The sequence below is a fragment of the Orbicella faveolata genome, unplaced genomic scaffold, assembly GCF_042242905.1.
Source record: "Orbicella faveolata isolate gen_17 unplaced genomic scaffold, um_ofav_v1 contig_2, whole genome shotgun sequence".
In the NCBI taxonomy this organism is placed as follows: Eukaryota; Metazoa; Cnidaria; class Anthozoa; order Scleractinia; family Merulinidae; genus Orbicella; species Orbicella faveolata.
Window position 1 is genome coordinate 6410905 of NW_028301547.1, and position 19585 is coordinate 6430489.

At 38.8% G+C, this 19585-nt stretch overlaps 1 long non-coding RNA gene and 1 pseudogene across 1 annotated transcript; one reads left to right on the forward strand and one right to left on the reverse strand.

The window, feature by feature from the left end:
- Positions 1-618: 618 nt before the first annotated feature.
- On the reverse strand, positions 619-18735 carry LOC149111720 (uncharacterized). The gene is made up of 4 exons (XR_016207281.1): positions 17961-18735; positions 17498-17617; positions 14836-14903; positions 619-773 (listed from the first exon to the last, which is right to left on the reverse strand). It is a non-coding gene; the product is annotated as an uncharacterized LOC149111720 (long non-coding RNA).
- LOC149111721 (uncharacterized) lies at positions 3077-3876 on the forward strand (annotated as a pseudogene).
- Positions 18736-19585: the final 850 nt, after the last annotated feature.

Consider the following 19585-nt stretch of genomic DNA (forward strand, 5'->3'; position numbering starts at 1 on the left):
ATGTCCCATTATTAGTCCTTTTTTATATAAAAAGTTACCATAACAATAGTACAACCTGCTGAAAACACCTTTAATTTTAGCTCTTAGTGCTAGATAAGCGAGCGTGATGGTCACCACTTTTTATTGTCGAATTGTGGTAAACATGGTAAAATGCAACTTTTTGCAAAGTTTTAATAAATCCTAAGGAGGGGGTTCAGTGCCACGTTAAAATGTCAACTTAATGTTTGTACTGCTGCTTGGTAACATATTAAGCCATAAAGATTACCGTTAAAGGTGCACCCATGATCAAGCATTTGCGTGATACCCATATTGTAGCATCACCGGACAAAGAGTGTTAGTATTGATCCGTAAAAGTAAAGCTTTCGGAAAACTGTTTGATACACAGCCTGTTCCTCTTCATCTAGGCCGAGTCATAAAAAACTATTTTAATATTTAAATATCTCATATTTGTTGCAATGAGAAAATTGTCCAGTCGAACAATAGCAATCACAAACATCCATTGGGTTAATGGTTGCAACCAGTTAAGAAATTTAAATTGCAAATTATTCATGCTTTGAAACATACCGACAGGTACAGACAACTGATTGATATAAACTGTTACCATTACAGTATCGAAAGTAAGGGTAAGAAACAGTTTTATTGATCATTTTTAAAATAGACAATGGCTAGTATAACTGTATCTTGGGCTGTTGATACTCCCCAGTCATGTGATTAATGGCGGCTTGTTTGCAATATAAATATATCCTTCAAAATGCACCACCACTGGAAGAAATCTAAAGGGAAAGCGGAACAAACAATAACATTATTTAAGCTATCAATAAATCATAAAACATAAAGCCACCATACATGGAGGTGGGTATTTCATTTAACTTTGTACTTAGTTAATGTTAGTTCCTTTTGGAGGTTTCTTTCAGGAAGTGTACTTCCAGACAATAATATCCCTACAAGTACCCTTACCACAAAAGAAATTTGAACCCAATCAGAAACTAGATTGCCTTTTTGAGTGGGTATGGATATTTCTTAGCACCAAGGGGAAAAAAGGGGGAAGGGTCATTGATTACTGCTGGTGAAGCAGGATTGCAGCACACTGGACATTTCAAATGGCGCCGCCTATATAAGTAAAGTACTTAAACTTAGTGTTTAGCAGTACTTAGTACTTACGTAGCAGCCCAAATCCACGTACACTTAAAAGGGCGTTCCCTCACGCGGTGAAATCATAGACAATCTTTGGATTACGTTTTTGTTGATATTCAGAATAATCAAGGGTTGGGTGTTATCAGGCTAGGCCAAAGGCAATTTATTATACAAAGAACTTAGAACATAACTGACACTACTGTGAAATGCAAGTGGCACTAATTTAGTCAACACTGGAGATGTCATCTGTAAATAACACTCCTGTACGTTTCGAATTCGTCTTTAATTCTAACGATTCACTTAACACCAAAATAACAAATACAGAAATTAATAAATACAACTTAAACTTAAATAAACTGAAAATACAACAATACGAAAAAAAAGCAAAAAATAGAAAGGAAAAACGAGATTACTTACAAGATCTGTACGGCACTCCGGAACTGACAACGACTGAATACAACTAAAAAACTACAACGCTTTTAAACGGAATTTTGAACTAAAAGAATAAACTCAACGAGGTTACGTGATAAACAATAGACGATTACATAACACGACGTGAAAAAAAAAAAAAAGAAAAAGAAAAACTAATTTGCATTTAAAAACCGCACCAAAAAAGGTACGCAAAATTAACCTTAACAACAAGGACAAAACAAAAAAGAAAAGGCGACCAAAAAACCGGAAAAAATTAACTCTCGTGGCTACATCATCCATTCGTAAACTTCGTGTTTTCCCACTGGACGAAAAACTGCTTTACCCAATTTTTTCTCAAATTCCCTTCCATGGAGCCTATTTTTCTATGCAACAGCCATTGACCATTGTTGTCTTCGCAGCTGCGCAGTTTATAACATGCTAAACGTATCAAACATTTATGCAAAATACTGCAATTCACAATGCAACAACATCTGCGTAATCCTGATCGTACGTTTCGCTTGAATTGATTGGGAATACAATGAACTAGCGCTCTCACGTAAGGCGCGAACGCGAATTTTGACTTTGCAATGCGTTTTTTTATAATAGTGTGTGTGTGGTCGCATGACTATGACGTCAGAGAAATTTTGTGGCCGCCATGTTGGCGGAGTGAAAATATAACGTATTTGGTAGGCTGTTGTAATCGGAAAGCGTAAATTCATGAGTGATACCTTCGTTTTGACTCGTCGTTGGCTGTTCCAACAACAAAAAGAAGAATCCTGACCTTTGCCTCTGTCGGGTGCCAAAAATTGTCACAAGTCAAGGAGAAGAAACCGAGATCTTGTCCACCGGAGGGCGAACTCGGTGGTTAGCTGCCATTAGTGGAGCTGACTTGACGGAGAAGATTCTAGAGAACGACCGTGTTTGCCGGATTCACTTTCATTCGGGAAAAGCAGCATACTTATGGGATCGATTCAACCCAGACTGGGTCCCTAGTTTGCATCTTGGGCACGACAAGCTAAGGGAATCCGACGAGACCAAAGAAAAACAACAGTAAAGAGCTCAAAGGATTACCGAGAGGAGAGAACGCGAAAGAGAACGCGAAAGAGAACGTGAGGAACAGGACGCTATGAAAAGGAAAGCTGTAAAGGTGGATGAGCCTGGAGAGCAAATGTAAGATATCTATATGGTGGCTGAAGCAGAAATTTCTGGAGAAACTGGAGAGGAAGAGGAAGAGAACGTTGAAAACAATGCCTCCACGCAGACCGATCCAGAGGATTACAGTCGATCGTGCAGCACTCAGACAGAGGAGTGTAACTACATGTTTAGAACACAAAAACCGTGGCTGTCACAAAAATCCAATGTTTTTGAAGAAGATTACTTTGAAGGAGATAAAGAGAAAGTGCGTTTTTATACCGGTTTGCCCTCGCTGGAGATATTAAAGAAAACTTTCTCCTTCGTGTCACCACGTGTAACCAGACGTTCTCTTCTGCTGAGTAAATTTCAGGAGCTTGTTTTGTTCTCGTGAAATTACGTCTCGGTGTACCACATTAAGACCTTGCATATCGCTTTAACAGGTTTCAAGAATTATTGTCAGCTGGTTGACTGTAATGGATGTGACATTATCACCATTAATTTCCTGGCCAGATCGATAACAACGACAAAGGACAATGCCAAGGTGTTTTAACGATTCATTCTGTCTTAAAACAAGTGTAATCGGTGACTGTTTTGAAGTATTCATTGGCAGACCATCGAATCTATTGGTAAGGGCCCAAAAATTCTCAAATTACAAGCATCATAACACAATCAAAGTCTTGATTGGCATAACCCCTCAAGGTCCCATTTCATTTGTGAGTGACCAAATTGGGGTGGGGTGGCCGTTCATCTGACACATTTTTGACAGAGAGCTGTGGATTTTTGAACAACTTAACCCCTGGGGATCTTGTCCTTGCAGACCGAGGATTTACTGTCCACGAAGAAGTATGTTTTCGCCATGTTGAACTTAACATCCATGCATTCACAAAAGGTAAAAACCAGCTCGATCCTCTAGATGTTGAGAAAACTCGTAAAATTGCCAATGTCCGCATTCACGGGGAACGTGTCATTGGCATCCTCAGACAGAAGTATACAATTCTTCAAAGCACACTACCTACAGACTTTCTCACATGCAATCAGGAGAGCCAAATTCCTTTGATTGATAGGATCGTGACGGTGTGCTCTTCCCTGGTGAACCTTTGCCCGCCTATCGTACCTTTTGATTAAAGAGTACAGTACTCTTGTGGAGGTTTTCTTCTCGTTGGCACTAATTTTGTAATTTTTACTGTCTGGTGCCAGAAAATTTCCATACCTTCCCCAAGGATGAGTTTTTGGTTTGAACCCTCCCACCCACTCTAGAATTTCCAGTTACGCTTCATACTTTCCCTAAGAATTTTGGTTTTTGGGACCCCCCTCTGTCCTCGGAATTTTCAGTGATCATCGTTTGGGTGGGTATGGATATTTTGTGGAACCACACATATAAAGATACATTGTACTGGTACCTTGTTTCAGATATTTAACAATTTCAAAGTTAAAACAATTTTGCACAAAGAGAGAATAGTCACAGGTATTAATTAAGTTTCTTCGCACTTGTTAAAAATGGCAATTTTAACAATGCCATTGTACTGGACTGTGATTCAAAGACTATTGTTGATACAAATGCTGTTATACTGTTTTGCACAATTGCATGGGGTGGAGAAGCCCCCATATGAAACAGACAGGATAGCTTGTCGCACCTGGGATTGAAAATTTTAAATGCTTGGTCTTGCTATTTTGGGGGTCAAAAAAACTTGCGCAACCCAGTTTCATCTCCTTCAGGGGTTTGATTCGAAATTTCCAGTGCCTCAGTCTCAGTCTGTTTCATATGGCCGTACCCTTCCCTCACTGCAGGCATAACAATGACAATTAGGAGAGCACCTCTTGCAATAGATTCAAGATAATAATTTATATTTTTTTTCATCATTGTTTGCCAACATTCAATTTCATGAAAATTTAAAGCATTAAGCGACTTCATTGCGACGGACAGTTTTTTGGTAAAACATTTGTCTACCAACAATTAGATGTTGAATTGTTCACTTGCCTCATCTAGCAAGTTTGTGGGCTGTTGGCTAACAATGTTGGGACATAAAACCATGACATTAGGTGGTTAAGACAGTGCTTGCTGACATGTGTTTTCTCGGTGGTAAAATCATAGTGCAGGAAATCCACATGTAATAGATTTGAGCTACACACATACATTTTTTTTTTTTATAAAAGGTTTCTCTATTGCTTTTATTTTTAAATAAGTTTATCACAAAGTTCAGTGAAAAGCATCTAATTAGTCTAAAAGCAAAAACACAAGATGTTTTAATCCAAGCTATTGAAGTCTCCTCTCTGACCAGTAGTAATGCACGCTCATATGACCGGTAACCAGTCAGGAGCCGAGAAAGACAATAGGCTATCTTTTGGAGAACAATGAATTCTATTGTTCTCCAAATCCAAGATGGCCGCTACAAATTTCAGCCAATCAGGAGCCGATCTAAGAATTCAAGATGGCGTCGCCCACGAAAGTCGGCCATGTTGGAAAACAGCCCTCCAGCCTCGACGGAGGACTGGGATCGATCTCACGGATCTCCATGGTGACACAAATTACGCCAGGGTCACGCAAAAAAATGTCATACAACTTCAAACTGGATACTTACAGTGTCCTGTGGTCCTAAACGACAGAAGTCCGTCCGACAAGCGGCCATGATGAAGACTGAGAGACTTGTGTCCGAGGCACTTATATACCTTTCTATTCGTTCCAAAACATCCTGGGACGGTGACCTCATCGGGAACCAATCCTGGACTTGCCCCACTCCCTTCGCGGTCTAAGGGGTAAAAATAGGGGTGAAGGGGTACTCCCCGTTCCAAAGCATCGTAGGACAGTAACCTCACCCGGAACCAATCCTAGACTTGTGCCACTCCCTTCTCGGCCAAAGGGGTAAAATAGGGATGAGGGGGTACTCCCTCTTAGTCCGCTGTATAAAACCTTCACACGATTTGAAAGGGACCCAACAAAGCTGTTGACTTACGAAATGGAAGTTAGAAGAAGTCGAAGACTACTAGGATTGACCCCCGAAGTATATGAGTTCAAAGACAAATGTTTCATCTGTCAAGGCGATGGTGGATGTGGTGGTGGTGAATGTGATGGTGGTTGTGTAGGTGGTGGTGGATGTGGTGGTGGATGTAGTGGTGGTGGTGGTAAATGTGGTGGTGGTGGCGGTGGTGGCGGTGGTGGTGTAGGTGGTGGTGGTGGTGGTAAATGTGCATGTGGTGGATGAGGTGGTGGTGGTGTCGTAAAAGGTGGTATGAAAACAACAAGGAACGACTCGCTAGCACTCAGAGAGCCTATTGTGAACAGAACAAGGAGCACATCAGAAATTACCGAAGACAATACTGTAAAAACAACAGGGAACGGATCAACGAATATTGGAGAAGTTATTATGCCAAGAATAAGGAACGGATCAGGCAAAGACTTCATGACCAAAACAAAAAGAAAACTAGGGCAGAATATCGTGCGTTTTGGGGCCAGGGACCAAGAGTCTGGGAAACTGGAAACGAGTTTAGTTCCCAACACTTTGTGGAATACCAACGGTCAAGACTTAAAGAGTTAAAAATTGTAATCAATTCTCCTGCGGAGTTCATGTTATTATTTTTATTATCATTATTCAATAAACGTTATAAAGACTCAGACTCTTTGTTTTTATTTTTGTTTTGTTTTACGAGTTTTTTGAGTTACAATAAAAGTTACACGTTACACCCAAGCTGTGTCTTCAGGGTAATTGGGGGGTGAAAAAGATGACTGAAGACTTAATCTGTTGATCATCACTTCATCCTCAGCGTCGTAGTGCAGCCACGACAGGAACAATAACCTAAACTTTACTTCGCGTACGCAGAGCATTACTTCCGTGGGGATGTTTCTACTGAACATTTCATACACCCTCTGTCTTATTGATTGAGTAATGGTCATCCACTGCAAGTTGACATAGGCATGGATGTGCAGGGTAGAGTTTCGCCTTTGCTGCACGAAGATGGTGAGTCTTGTATAAAATTCAAACCAGGTGGAAAGATTCGCATGGTACGGCAAGGTCCTCCACGAAACAATATTACGATTGCGAATATGATAAGGCCGTCCCCCTCGCCGATACCTATTGATGGCATTCGTTGCGTTGGTAATCCTCTCACGTACCACCTTCTCCCAAGGTGAAAGTTGTTCCTCATCTTCATTTCCCCGATTTGAGGTTTTGCAATGTCCGCACTTATCTGAGTATTGTAACTCCTGTTGGAAACATCTCTTGTGCCAAAAATTTCCACAGCGATAAGTTTTCGCACTACATCCAGACAAGGAGTCAATGACAAGGTCGCCTTGACAGATGAAACATTTGTCTTTGAACTCATCTACCTCGGGGGTCAATCCTAGTAGTCTTCGACTTCTTCTAGCTTTCATTTCGTAAGTCAACATTTTTGTTTGGTCCCTTTCAAAACGTGTAAAGGTTTTGTATAGCAGACTAAGAGGGAGTACCCCTTCATCCCTATTTTACCCCTTTGGCCGAGAAGGGAGTGGGACAAGTCTAGGATTGGTTCCCGATGGGGTCACTGTCCCACGATGCTTTGGAACGGGGAGTACCCCTTCACCCCTATTTTTACCCCTTAGACCGCGAAGGGAGTGGGGCAAGTCCAGGATTGGTTCCCGATGAGGTCACCGTCCCAGGATGCTTTGGAACGAACAGAAAGGTGAATAAGTGCCTCGGACACAAGTCTCTCAGTCTTCATCATGGCCGCTTGTCGGACGGACTTCTGTCGTTTAGGACCACAGGACACTGTAAGTATCCAGTTTGAAGTTGCATGACATTTTTTTTTTTTGCGTGACCCTGGCGTGATTTGTGTCGCCACGGAAATCCGTGAGACCGATCCCAGTCCTCCGTCGAGGCTGGAGGGCTGTTTTCCAACATGGCCGACTTTCGTGGGCGGCGCCATCTTGAATTCTTAGATCGGCTCCTGATTGGCTGAAATTTGTAGCGGCCATCTTGGATTTGGAGAACAATAGAATTCATTGTTCTCCAAAAGATAGCCTATTGTCTTTCTCGGCTCCTAATTGGTTACCGGTCATATGAGCGTGCATTACTACTGTGATCAAAGTCAAACTTCTCCTTGCAGTGCAATTACTGAAACAAGAGAAAAGGTTATGAAAGGTAATAAAATGATCACATAGCAAAACTGCTTTAATGAAGATTAGCTGGGAGAACTTGTATGTACATTATGGGTTCTAAAGGGTCAAATCGTGCAGTATCAATACTTAAAGTGAGCCAATCTTACCCACGAGGCTTTGCATGCCATCGGGTTTATTGTAACACAAGCACCGGGTGCATTCTAGATGACATTGGCTCTTCAAGAAAACAAATGATGACATTATTTACACGCTCTATTACGAAACTGACCGCTAGTTTCAGTGTTTGAATTTCTAACTTTGCATGAGTAATTGAAGTAATGATTCTTTGTTTCCAAGGTAAACTCCATCACATTGTATTTGGTTAACTTAGGTAAGACATGCATGACTATACTGCTTACATCGTGTTCTTTCAGTTTCTCGAGTGGAGAATTGACTACTGTAGGTGCACACTTTTTAAGCAGACACTTGTGTCATGCTATCATTTACATTTCGATTTCTCAGAAGCTGATGGTCAGCGGTATTCAACAATCCTCATAAGGAATCAGTTTCAATCCAAAGAGAAAATAAATTTGCCAACTTATTTAAAGCAAAGAGAAAGTATTTGCAGTCTAGTTTCAATTAAGAATAATAATGCTTAGTGATCAAGTATAGAATGCCACATGCAAGTGAAAATCCATTAAAGACTGATATTTTTGTAACAAATCCCTGTGAGTTTTTTGGTAATTTAAAATTATTATGGCAGTGAGGCTGAGGGATTGACTGTAATTGGTATTACCTAAATAATCCTAAGTTTAGTCTCTAAGGAAAGGGAATGGTAGGAAATTGCTCCATTTCACCAGACTTTAAACATTAATTTTTATCAGGTGCCCGCGCATTTTTGGAATGTCATAGTGAATCATTTTGGGGTCATCCATGAACACAAGGCTTGTAGCATAAGCTATTAACAACACACCACAGTCAGATCTATTCAGTTGTTGCTGAACAGAGATAACTGAGAGTTTCCTGAACTCATTACCAAGAAGGTCTCATATAAGCTAACATGACCCTTAGTACATCCTATTGAGCTGAGGCAAACCCAATGGTCTCCTCCAGTGTGTAATAACTGAACAAACTCTTCACCAACAACATCAAAATTTCTGCAAAGACCAAGGGTTGGCCTTTGAAATCCCTCAATGTTGGGATTAAGTTTTTTTAAACAAAGCTGTGCTTGATGTATTATTGCTCCGTCTAACCATCCATGAGGATTCGCAATAAGTGCAAAATCCCTGTCAGTCAAACTTCCAAGTGAACCTGTCTTATTAACATTGAAGTTAATAGTTGTTCCAATAAATGAAACCTCTGGGTCAGTTGTTCAGGTTTGTGAGCCAATGGAGGTGGAAGTTAACGGCCTATTATTAAGGGTTTATGAATCCATGCTGGCTGGTTTTGATGGCTTACTTTTCAGGGTTTCTGAATCCAGGGTGGCTGGTGTTGATGGCCTGCTGTTAAGGGTTCTGAATCCTTGCTGGCAGGTTTTGATGGCCTGCTGTTAAGGATCTCTGAATCCATGCTGACAGGTGTTGATGGCCTACTTTTAGGTGTGGCAATCTTGCAGTTACTACAAACCCAGGTTGTGTTAGCATTGCTTGGATACCGTTTGTATGACATGCATGTCAGATGAAAAAACTTCCCACTTGAGCATAATGCATTGTGACATTTCAATGACTTTTCATTAGGTTCAGCTTTCTTTTAGCATATGCAGATCTTTTCCAGCTTTGCTGCCTCAGTCAAGTACGGATCTTTCATATCTGGGAATTTCTTGGATTTTGCGCTTGTAAACTGAGGTAACCTTCTACAATGTGGGCAGTACCAGACTTTTGGTATTTTCAGTTTATTAATACACAAGCAAGACGGGTGAAATGTGGACACTTTGCATTCAGGTAATTGTTCCTTCATCTGTGCTTTGTCTGCAGTAACAATCACCTGATGGCCGACTTTCCCTTGGACTTATCTGAGATTTCAAGTTCATCTTTTTAGTGTACCAGCGAGCTAATATTTCTGGCAAATCACAACTTCTCCAAAATGTCCCTAGCTTGGGGATTTGTGTCTCCCAGTGTTCAATGTCTGGAAGTAGTCTTTGCCTCACAAACCGATGCGATGTTCCATCTGTGGCAAACACAATGAAATCCAAGTAAGCTCTCCCAGCAGTATGAATCTGCTGTTGAGCTTGAAAGTAATAGTCATGCTCTCTTTTTAACATAAATTCATCTCCATGTTTCTCTAAATAAGAGGCTTTCATTTTCACATAACTGTCAAACTCAAGCCCCTCGATGCAGAAGGGGCACCTTACTTCTCCACAGCCCTGTCCACAACAGTCACACTCACAAAGAAAGTCTGGGGTTGCATGCATGCACCACATTTGGTGACAACAAAGTTCGCATGAGTCTCTTTCACGGATTTTTCATAAACCGCAATAGCTAGCGCTTCGTGTTTACATTCATGTTTAGTGGCTGCTGTACTAAAACGAAAAATATTTGGATAACATGTGGTTTCGATCAAAGATTGCGATTGCTGTGATGGATCTGTGTGGTTCGCTGCACGGCATTTTGAAGCACCTATCCTTCCAGCTCTGTGTCTAACAAAGGCACCTCCTTTAGCCTGATCAACAGTGTTCCGTTCAAGTACCTTTATTTGTTCATCAGATAACTTTAAATCAACTTTGTAGCACTCCTGGAGTAGACCAGGGTAAGATAAATCACGATATTTCATTTCTTACAAATCTGGGATGGATTTAATATTTTATTGTCCCTCAGAATCTAGCACCACTTTATTAAGAGGCTACACCGTTGTTTCTTGAACCAGGAATCAAAGACAAATAGAAGACTTACATACTTAACCTGTGCTTCTGTTTTCTCTTAGAAAAAAGCTCTTCTCTGCCTTTCTGTGCTACTGAACTGTATCATAGAACTGTTGGTGCAGCCTAGCAAAATGCAGCCCTAGGTACTGAGCAAAAGAAGCGGGTTCCTGACTTTCCTTAGCTTAAAGTAACCCCATATAATTCTAGACATGAAAAACACTATTAATAAAAAGGCCATCGACTGAAATCCCTGTGTAGGTAATTCAGGAGACAGGAACACTTGAGAAATTAAGTAAAGAACAATCTCTTGGTATTTTTTCGCCATTGAGTTAACTTTACATTGAAACATTACTCACTGATCTCTTAGGATGAAAGGAAAAGCTATTTGTCAAGAAACCTACATACAATTGTCGGAAAAGGTCGTTGGAACACTGTGAAAACCTTAAGAGCACCTTATAGAAAGGAGAAAGGTTGCTTATCTGTTATACACTCCGTTATTCTATTATTTTGTTTACCTTTCTCTCCTCTCGTAACTGAACAATAGTGAAAATTTAATTTTTAGGGTTGCAACGCCGACAAAGGGGAAGAAGACTAATTCAAAACAGATTAGATGGCTTCAAAAAGAACATAAGTTTTCTGAAAGGCAGTCAGAGGTATACGTAAACACAGTAGTTTTTTCTAAACTATTTGTAACTAACCGATAATAGTACTCGCTATTTGGCATTGTAGCACTGAAAAGCATAAATTTGCCAGCCATTCTTTGGCTTTTGGTGACAATTAAAACTATATATACTGTGCGATGATGGTGAAGGCTTAGTTGCAAGATCATCAAACAGGCTGTTTGGTACTTGACTAAAATTCATTTACAATTTTTGCATTCTTTTGTAGTTAGTATCCTAGCTTTGCAGGGTCTCATGGATACCACCATAGTTGAATGAAGCCAACTTGTGAAAAGAGGGCCATTATAATTACATCTAATCAAGTTTATAGAAGAATGTCATAACCTGGAGGCAGCACGCCATTTTTTGCGTTAGCTCTTGATTATGTTGTGAAAATTATGTTATTTGAGTGATGAAAGAAAGTTCACTTTTAAATCAAAGTCACTGGAAGCTGAAGACTACTGTGGATAGGTCAGTACATCACAAAAAAAAGGTAGTAGGATTTTCAGCAACTAGAGATTTCTTTTGACTCGCCTTTGTCTTCAGGGCTGTTAATCGCTTGGTTTGGTTAGCTCGTCAACCTCTAAGTCTATAGCGTTAAATCTCACGACGTTTGTAACCGTCTTTGCCGGTCAGACAAACTGTTTGTTTTTGTTTTTTTTTTTACATGGAAAACTTGTTACCACTTTACTGGGCCAATGACGACCACACTCTCGACATTCCGAGTAGTAAGTAACGATTTTGATCGTCTTTGTTTCACCGAAACGTCCATGTCCTTTCGGAAATACTCCAACATTAGAACGGAATGTGTAATAGTAGATGTAGCGGTCATCATGGTGTTGGTCCTTACTTGCCATCAAACGGCCTGATCGAAGCAGGGCAATAACAACATTGAAAAACCTATGACGCGGCATGTTTTTTTCACAAAGCATCGACCATCTCCCATGTTTTCTTTTAGGGTAATGCTTTCTGACGATGTGACTTCGCGCCCATGTAGGTATTTCCACTTTCCTTAAGGTCAATTCACAAGAAGAACATTGTAAACGAAATGGCCTCATTGTGTAGCGTCGATGCTGAAGCTTCAATTGTCTTACTTATCAGAAGCGGCAAGCCTTTTACTTCCCAGCGGTTACCCTCTCCACGCATGTTCGAAGACCTTTACTGAACTAGAGCGCATGCACAATCAAACCAGAACCATTATTGTGTAGTTCCGGTTTTCGATGTGACCGAAAACGCGCGGGCCGTGGGACGAGATGACATGTCTAAAGCTGCGCATGGTTTAAGTGAAGGTGTTCACTTACAGGGATCAGTATTGCCGCTCCAAATTGTCGTGGCCTGATTTTTTTGATTGACATACTGTTTGTTCATTCGTCTATTCATTTCAATTTGTCTATTCGTTCCAATTCACTCCTTGGTATAAAATGTTTAAGCAAGCAACCGGAACGATGATCCTGCTGGTATACGTTGGATCAATAGTGATCTAATCGGCTTTACATATAAAATGAACAATACAAAAGCAAAAACCGACACAACGTAGGATGATTTTTTGAAGGTGTACTATATTTCGGCTGGCCAAACCAGCCTTCTTCAGGTACAATGAAGAGGGCTGGTTTGGCCAGCCGAAATATAGTACACCTTCAAAAAATCATCCTACGTTGTGTCGGTTTTTGCTTTTGTATTCTTCATTACTCCTTGGTAAGCTATAATAGGTCCAAAGTTCACCTACACCTTTCATTTTTCGTTCAACAAAGTATAGTCTATGATTTCTTAGCCAATCACTTTCCTCTCACTCCGTCTACACGCTTAAATGTTTAACTAATGAGTTATTTTGTGTCATCGCATCGAAAAAGTAAGTTATAAGCAGCAAAAATATGAGTGTTAGTTAAATCGTTGTCTCGTGTAATTTGGAGAAAATACTTTGAAGGTAATTTAAGTTTCGTCCAACACAGCAACGAGGAAAAAAATACACCCTTTTATATTTCTTACATTTTCTCTTTAATTTTAAGCTTGGTTTAAAATTCAAGTTCGTCTGCAAGGTCAGTGTCTCTGGCGTGTTATATGTCACAAACTATGCTGCAATTTACTTTTGGACGGTCTTTGATTACAACCGCTTTGTGAGCTTCTTAGTTTGATGGTGTTGTCCCATAAAGTCAATATTTATCCTACTTTCGAGGAAGAAAAATTAATTTAAGTTATTAAATGCGTTAGTTGTCTCTACATTTGTTCGATGAATCGGGAAAAACCAACAATAACGACATTGCGATACAACCCTAAAAGTACCTTCTTAAAGAAATAAAGTAACGGAACTATAGGACTTTCTCAAAAAACGAAGCTATACTAAAGCCTGAGTACTGGCAATTCTCCCTTCGCTTCACGGATTTTCTGCTTATTCTAAATAACTGCCTTTGCAATGAGATTGTTTTAATCGAAGAAAGTTTCATTCCACTGAATCTGTCATCCAAGCCAGTTTTCGATCTCAATATAATTTACAACTTTCGTTAAGTGGGTCCGCTTTGATTAAGACTTTCCTTAAAAACTTTTACCCCTCTTTTCTTGAAAGCGGTTTTTGATTTTTAAAAGAAAAACTTGAAACAATTCAAAGCCATCTTTATGACAGCATAAAGATGAAGAAGTCATGAAAAATTTATTGGTCTTATTTTGCAACGCAAAATTTTAACTATGTTTTTCAAAACGAGCCTTGCATTGAGTGAGCATTGAGACAAACGTTGGTGGATGTTAGGAGAAAACGAATTTGTCGGTGTTGAGAACAATCATGTTATTTTCAAAATTCGCATGTGAAAATAGAAGATAAGTAAACTAAAACAATATATGTACTACTTGTTTCCTTCTTAAAATCCTTGAAGGGTGTTTTTATTTTAAAAGAAACACTTGGAACAGTTTAAAGCCTTCGTTACGACAGTATAAACTAGAAGAAATCATGAAAATTAATGAAAAATGTATCTTTAGTCGATTCATATTGATACATGAGAGGATTGAATTATTTTTACAACCTATAGGTGAGTACCATACTGACAAATCTAAATTGGTTAGGATAAGAAAAAAACACATATTTTGCATGAGCGTAGAAGATTTACATTCAATCTCTCTAAAATGGAAATTCGCAAAGATAATTCGTCAGATCGCATTTAAAATGACAGCATCGATTTGATGGCATTGCCAAGAAACCACTCCATATTTTTTTCTGGTATTCTTTACTGGGAGAAAATAAACCTCAAGTGCTAACATAGCGTTGGATACCTTGCAGGTGCAAGCCCCTACTGACTGTTTTAATTTGGGACGATGGACGCACTGAAGTATATATTTTCTATCATGGCCTGAAGCAACTCAAAAATAATGTTTGTCAAATTTCGGCTACAGTCATCAATCCCCCAAATCTCTGTTCATTCCGTCCGCCTGTCATTCTTTCAACATAGCTTGCGTTGCAGACGGAAATTTCCCTGTAAATAATGTTGCGTCTATCTTGTTTGATTGCAGCTATATATATTTTTTTAATTATCACGTATACTCTGGAAAATTTATCTTCTTTCCAGGTTAGCAATGCATAGACATACCTTTTATTTCACTTCCAAGTGTGTGAATGCCACTGTAGTGGTGGATGAGTTTACGCTTCAATAAGAACCTGTACATGAAAAGTTTGAAAAACGTTTTAAAATTGTAAAAGTTGTAATACTCGAAATATATTGAACTGGACTCACTTTTCAGGCAAAAATAGTTAATGATGTGATGTTTGAAATACCTTGAGCGGGAATCCCAATTTCCAGGCAAAGATAAGTTTTTAAAACTTAAAAACCCCATAAAGGGAATCCTGCGTATAATGAGATTCACCAAAGTGTTTTTATTCTGTGCTTTGTGTGTTGTCTGCATAATAAATGAACTATATTCTGATCTCATGATTGGCTGTTGAGCGCAATACGTCTTTTATCATTGGCTAAATTTAGATCTGTTAGATGTTAAAACAGCTAATATTTTTGGTTGTCAGCATGTATTTGAAAAAACAAAAATAACTTTGTGTCACACAGAAAATATTTTTTGGCAGGTACTTTTAATATAACCCGCCGAATGGCCATAAACTCGATAAAACATTTCAAAATGTTTGCATGACAATACTACATACATTTTTCCCCTTCATACTTGCTCTTTGTCGGCTTTATTTTTTAAATTTGCAATTTCGTTTTGCTTGTGTTTCAAGTGATTAGAGCTTGTGCATCATGCAAAGTTACCCTAGGGCGTGTAACCACAACACTGTACCACAGAAATAGACACCTTTATCTATAATTGGTAAGCCTGTAGATTGCAACTATTTGATTCTTACAACTACACACAATATTTTTGGTAACGACTGGACCTGCAACCGTCCAGAGATATTTTGTATGTGTCTGTTATGAAGGTTAATGTACCTGAGAACTAAGAACTGTGCTATGTTGCCCTTTGAGGGGGAGGGAAATGTTGTAACGACGTATTAGTGTCCCCCTAACGAGAAAAGCGAAAAATGTTATGGTTGGCGGTACCTTGAGCAATTGCACCAATTGTTTTCGATAATCTTCAACATTTTTGTTTAAAATGCTTGCTTGTTTAAAATGCTAGGTATAGTGTAGTTGACCAGGAGTCTGATGAGTTTTCGTCAGCTTTTGCTGACTGGCATATTTGGCAATAACAAAAGGCAGCGTAATGCACAATGTTACTGTAGTTTTCTATTACTTTCCTCTCTAACAGCTCCAGTAATTAGCAATCAGGGCATAACCCAGTTGCTCTAGAAACGAGAGGAAAGCGTCAGCTGTTCTCCAACAAAATGTTTTGTTTTCCACACCAATCATTAGAGTTTTAGCATTATGTTAAACAACAATGACCCAAATTTGTGACTTTTCCCAAGGTTTACCTCAAGTGATTCGAAATCTCTATGGCAACCAAGTTTTGTCTGTTTCCAGTCTCCTTAAGACAAATTTGGAACCAACTTTCGGTTTACACCAAGTTTTTTGATTCAAAAGACATTATGTGCTTTTCTTGCGCTAGTTTTTTAAAAGACTTTTCGAATTAATAACAAATTTCGCAAAAGACGTAAAGCTGTCATAAGCTAGTGAAAATAGCGTATTCCTTTCTTACGTGGGATGTCTCGCAGCAGGTCGCGATCAATCGATTTTTACGTGTTATCTGATCTTCTCACTAAGATGTGGGCCGAAAAAAAAAAACACCTGGGTAAATCCTGATTCGGGTTTTCGCATGATCAGAAGTAATCTAAAAGTGTTTAAAGTACAGCTACATATATAAAAACCAGTCATGTAAATATACGGAAAAGAGAAAAGATCATAGGAAAAAATTGTAATTAATATCTAATTAATTATAATTAGAAGGCAGGCGGTCAATTCGATATATCGTTTAGTTTCAAACAATCGCGACAAAAAATCATCTCTAATCCATCAATTTAATTTATTTAATTTAAGTTTTTCAAAATCTCTAACAAATACCAAATTATTATAATTCGACCCGTTTCGCAGAAAAATATATAAGTAGACTTGCTTGTCATAATGAGGGCATTTTTTCCGATGTGAGGCCATATATATATTTTTATCTAAGAAAGAAAGAGATTCATCTTAACTCTGTCAAAACGATTTTTCGCGAAACTGTAAATAGAAATGTATTTTATGCATAGAGGTGTGGCATAAATACTATTTCAGAACAGTTTTAAAGAATTTTTTTTTTAACGAAAAGTAGATTAGAGAAATTATTGAAATTATTATGGTTCGGGTCTCCCGAACGTGTTTGTTATAGATTTAATGTATATTCGTTATAAAACAGTACCATCGCTTTAATTACATGAATTTTGCTTCAGGCGAAGCTGAGTCATATCAAAGGGGTTATTTGTTCAGACTAATGGAACATAAACCAAACAACACAATATGAGGCAGAATAAATTAAGACATAAAACATCCGATCAGTAGATAACGCGCTTTTGGGTCATTTCTTTTCCACTTATGTGACATTTTCGCCTGTTAGTATGAAGGCTTTACATCCTTTGTTTTGTTTTTTTTTTTTTGCATCTCTGGCACTCAATCGAAATAGGTCACTGTTAAATGTTTGCGTCAAAATATTTTTGCAATAATAGAGCCAGAAGGCAAAACAAATACCAGTTTCCGAATGATTTCGGGATGTTTACTTGAAATGTTTGTTCTTTTTAGCTTTTAGTTTACTGACGGTATTCTGACACGAACCTCTTACCATCTTAGAGGAATTGTTGTAATCTTTGATCTTTTCCCTATTTCCCTTACTAAGTAAATATGGCAAGCGCGTACAGAATTCATCAACCGCTCTCCTCTCTTTTGGCCTATTCTGCGGTCTCTAAAAAAATAATGAACGGCTTTGTTATATACATGAATCCTGTAAAACAAAAGGTATGGATTTTCATAACATAACTCTGTTAATATGCCACGTTTGATCTATCAATATTTTAACATGGACCCGAGGCTTTAAGGAAAAAAACTGATTTTTATTTAACGTTTCTCCTGTCCCTCAATTCTCAAAAATATACTTGGACGCAGAGAAAACGCCACTAAATATAGAATTTTGTCCTGAAAACCTCGGAGCTATTAATATATCGAAAGTGTTCTTTTAAGGCTTACACATAGTAGTAGAACTAGATATAGAAGTAATCATTTTATACGTGACCATAACTATCATGCACCTTCTTGGACAATACCTTTGACAAACATTCAGATCTGATCTGAGGATCTGTTCTTTCCCCAATTTGCCGTTACCAACGATCAGGAGAAGAAGTGTTCTTTACCACCGGAGCTCTGAATATTTGCCGCCACATAAAAAGGGCTTTAGACATCATTGATATCGAGAAAAAACAGTACTGCGCTTGCAGCTTACTCTTTAGAACTCAAACGTCTCCACCGAGACTTGGTCATACATCAAGAACAAAATACAAGTAAGTTATTTGAATTGAAGAATTTGCAAAGCTGTGTTTGAGTTCGGTAGAAAAAAGTTTATTGCGGTGTGATCAGTTCCGATTATTGACAATTCATATTTTTTGTTTGGCCCTTGCTAAGCTGCATGACGTCATACTGACGAAACTGTTAACAGAATGCTCGCTTAGGTCAATTACAGAATGAGAATCAGAAGGCCTTACTTGTGAGGTTTTGACTGTTGACAAGGTGATACCTTTCTCATACCTGATATAATTTGCAAAAGTCAGAATGGGACACTACCCGAGATACTTGAATTCAGCACCTCGTGAGCATGGTTTCGGTGAAAAAAAAAATCATAATTTAAAAAATTATTAACCGCTTACTTGCCGAACGAGAGGGCCGTAATGAGGAGTATTGGCCCGAGGTCGCGGCGGTAAGTACAAAAACTTTCGATGGCCAATATTTCCCAATTAGGCCCGAACAAGATGGGTTACTGAGTAGTTTATTAAATGGCAGGAAACAGAAAAATAAAAAAAAATTACTGACCAAGAGAGGACCTATATCAGAATATACATTTTAAGATAAGTTCAGGATAAGCTCGACATTTGACTCAACTAAGTTCCTCCAAGTTAATTTGGATCGACCAACCACTTCTTGGTGGATTCAAATTCAGTTTAAGTTCCACATTGGACCCAACGGTCGAGTTTTGCCCGTTCGGATCAACTCCAAATTGCAATTTAGTTCGGCTCATGTGAAGTTCGACGTCTGACCTGGGCCTAAAGCGAGCACTTTTAATGCTCTTTTTTCGTATACGTTACACGCCATATATACCCTCCAATCGGACTCCGGGTGTAATTTTAGCCTTCTCTCTACATCCAACCCCGGTCAAAGAACCATTTTAACATTTAAATATCCCACCTTAATACGAAAGAGAAAATTGTGCAATCAAACAATAGCGATCATAAACAACCATTTCAGTGTGGACCCAAACGTTTGGAAATTTAAATTGTAAATTATTCATGTTGTGTTATTGTCAATGAAACAGCAAGAATCCGAGGTAAATTACGAATATACATTTACAAGATGGAATACGTTTACATATACATTCCCTTGACGTATAACCGAGCATACTGTGACAGTTCATGCATTGAAACATTTCAGTTTGTTGGTAGTCTATTCACCGTTCACGTTCAGAATTCAAGAAGAAAGAAATCTACTTTTCTCCTCACTCCTCACTCTTTGAGATATGTCCGTATATCCAGAGCTGTTATGCCAACAGCAAGAACTTTACGCTTTCTCAGGATATTGAACGGTTTTAGAATCGGGAATGTTTGGCAACCAGACACGATCAAACATTGTTTGGTGACCAAACATGCTGACGTTGTATTGAGTGGCC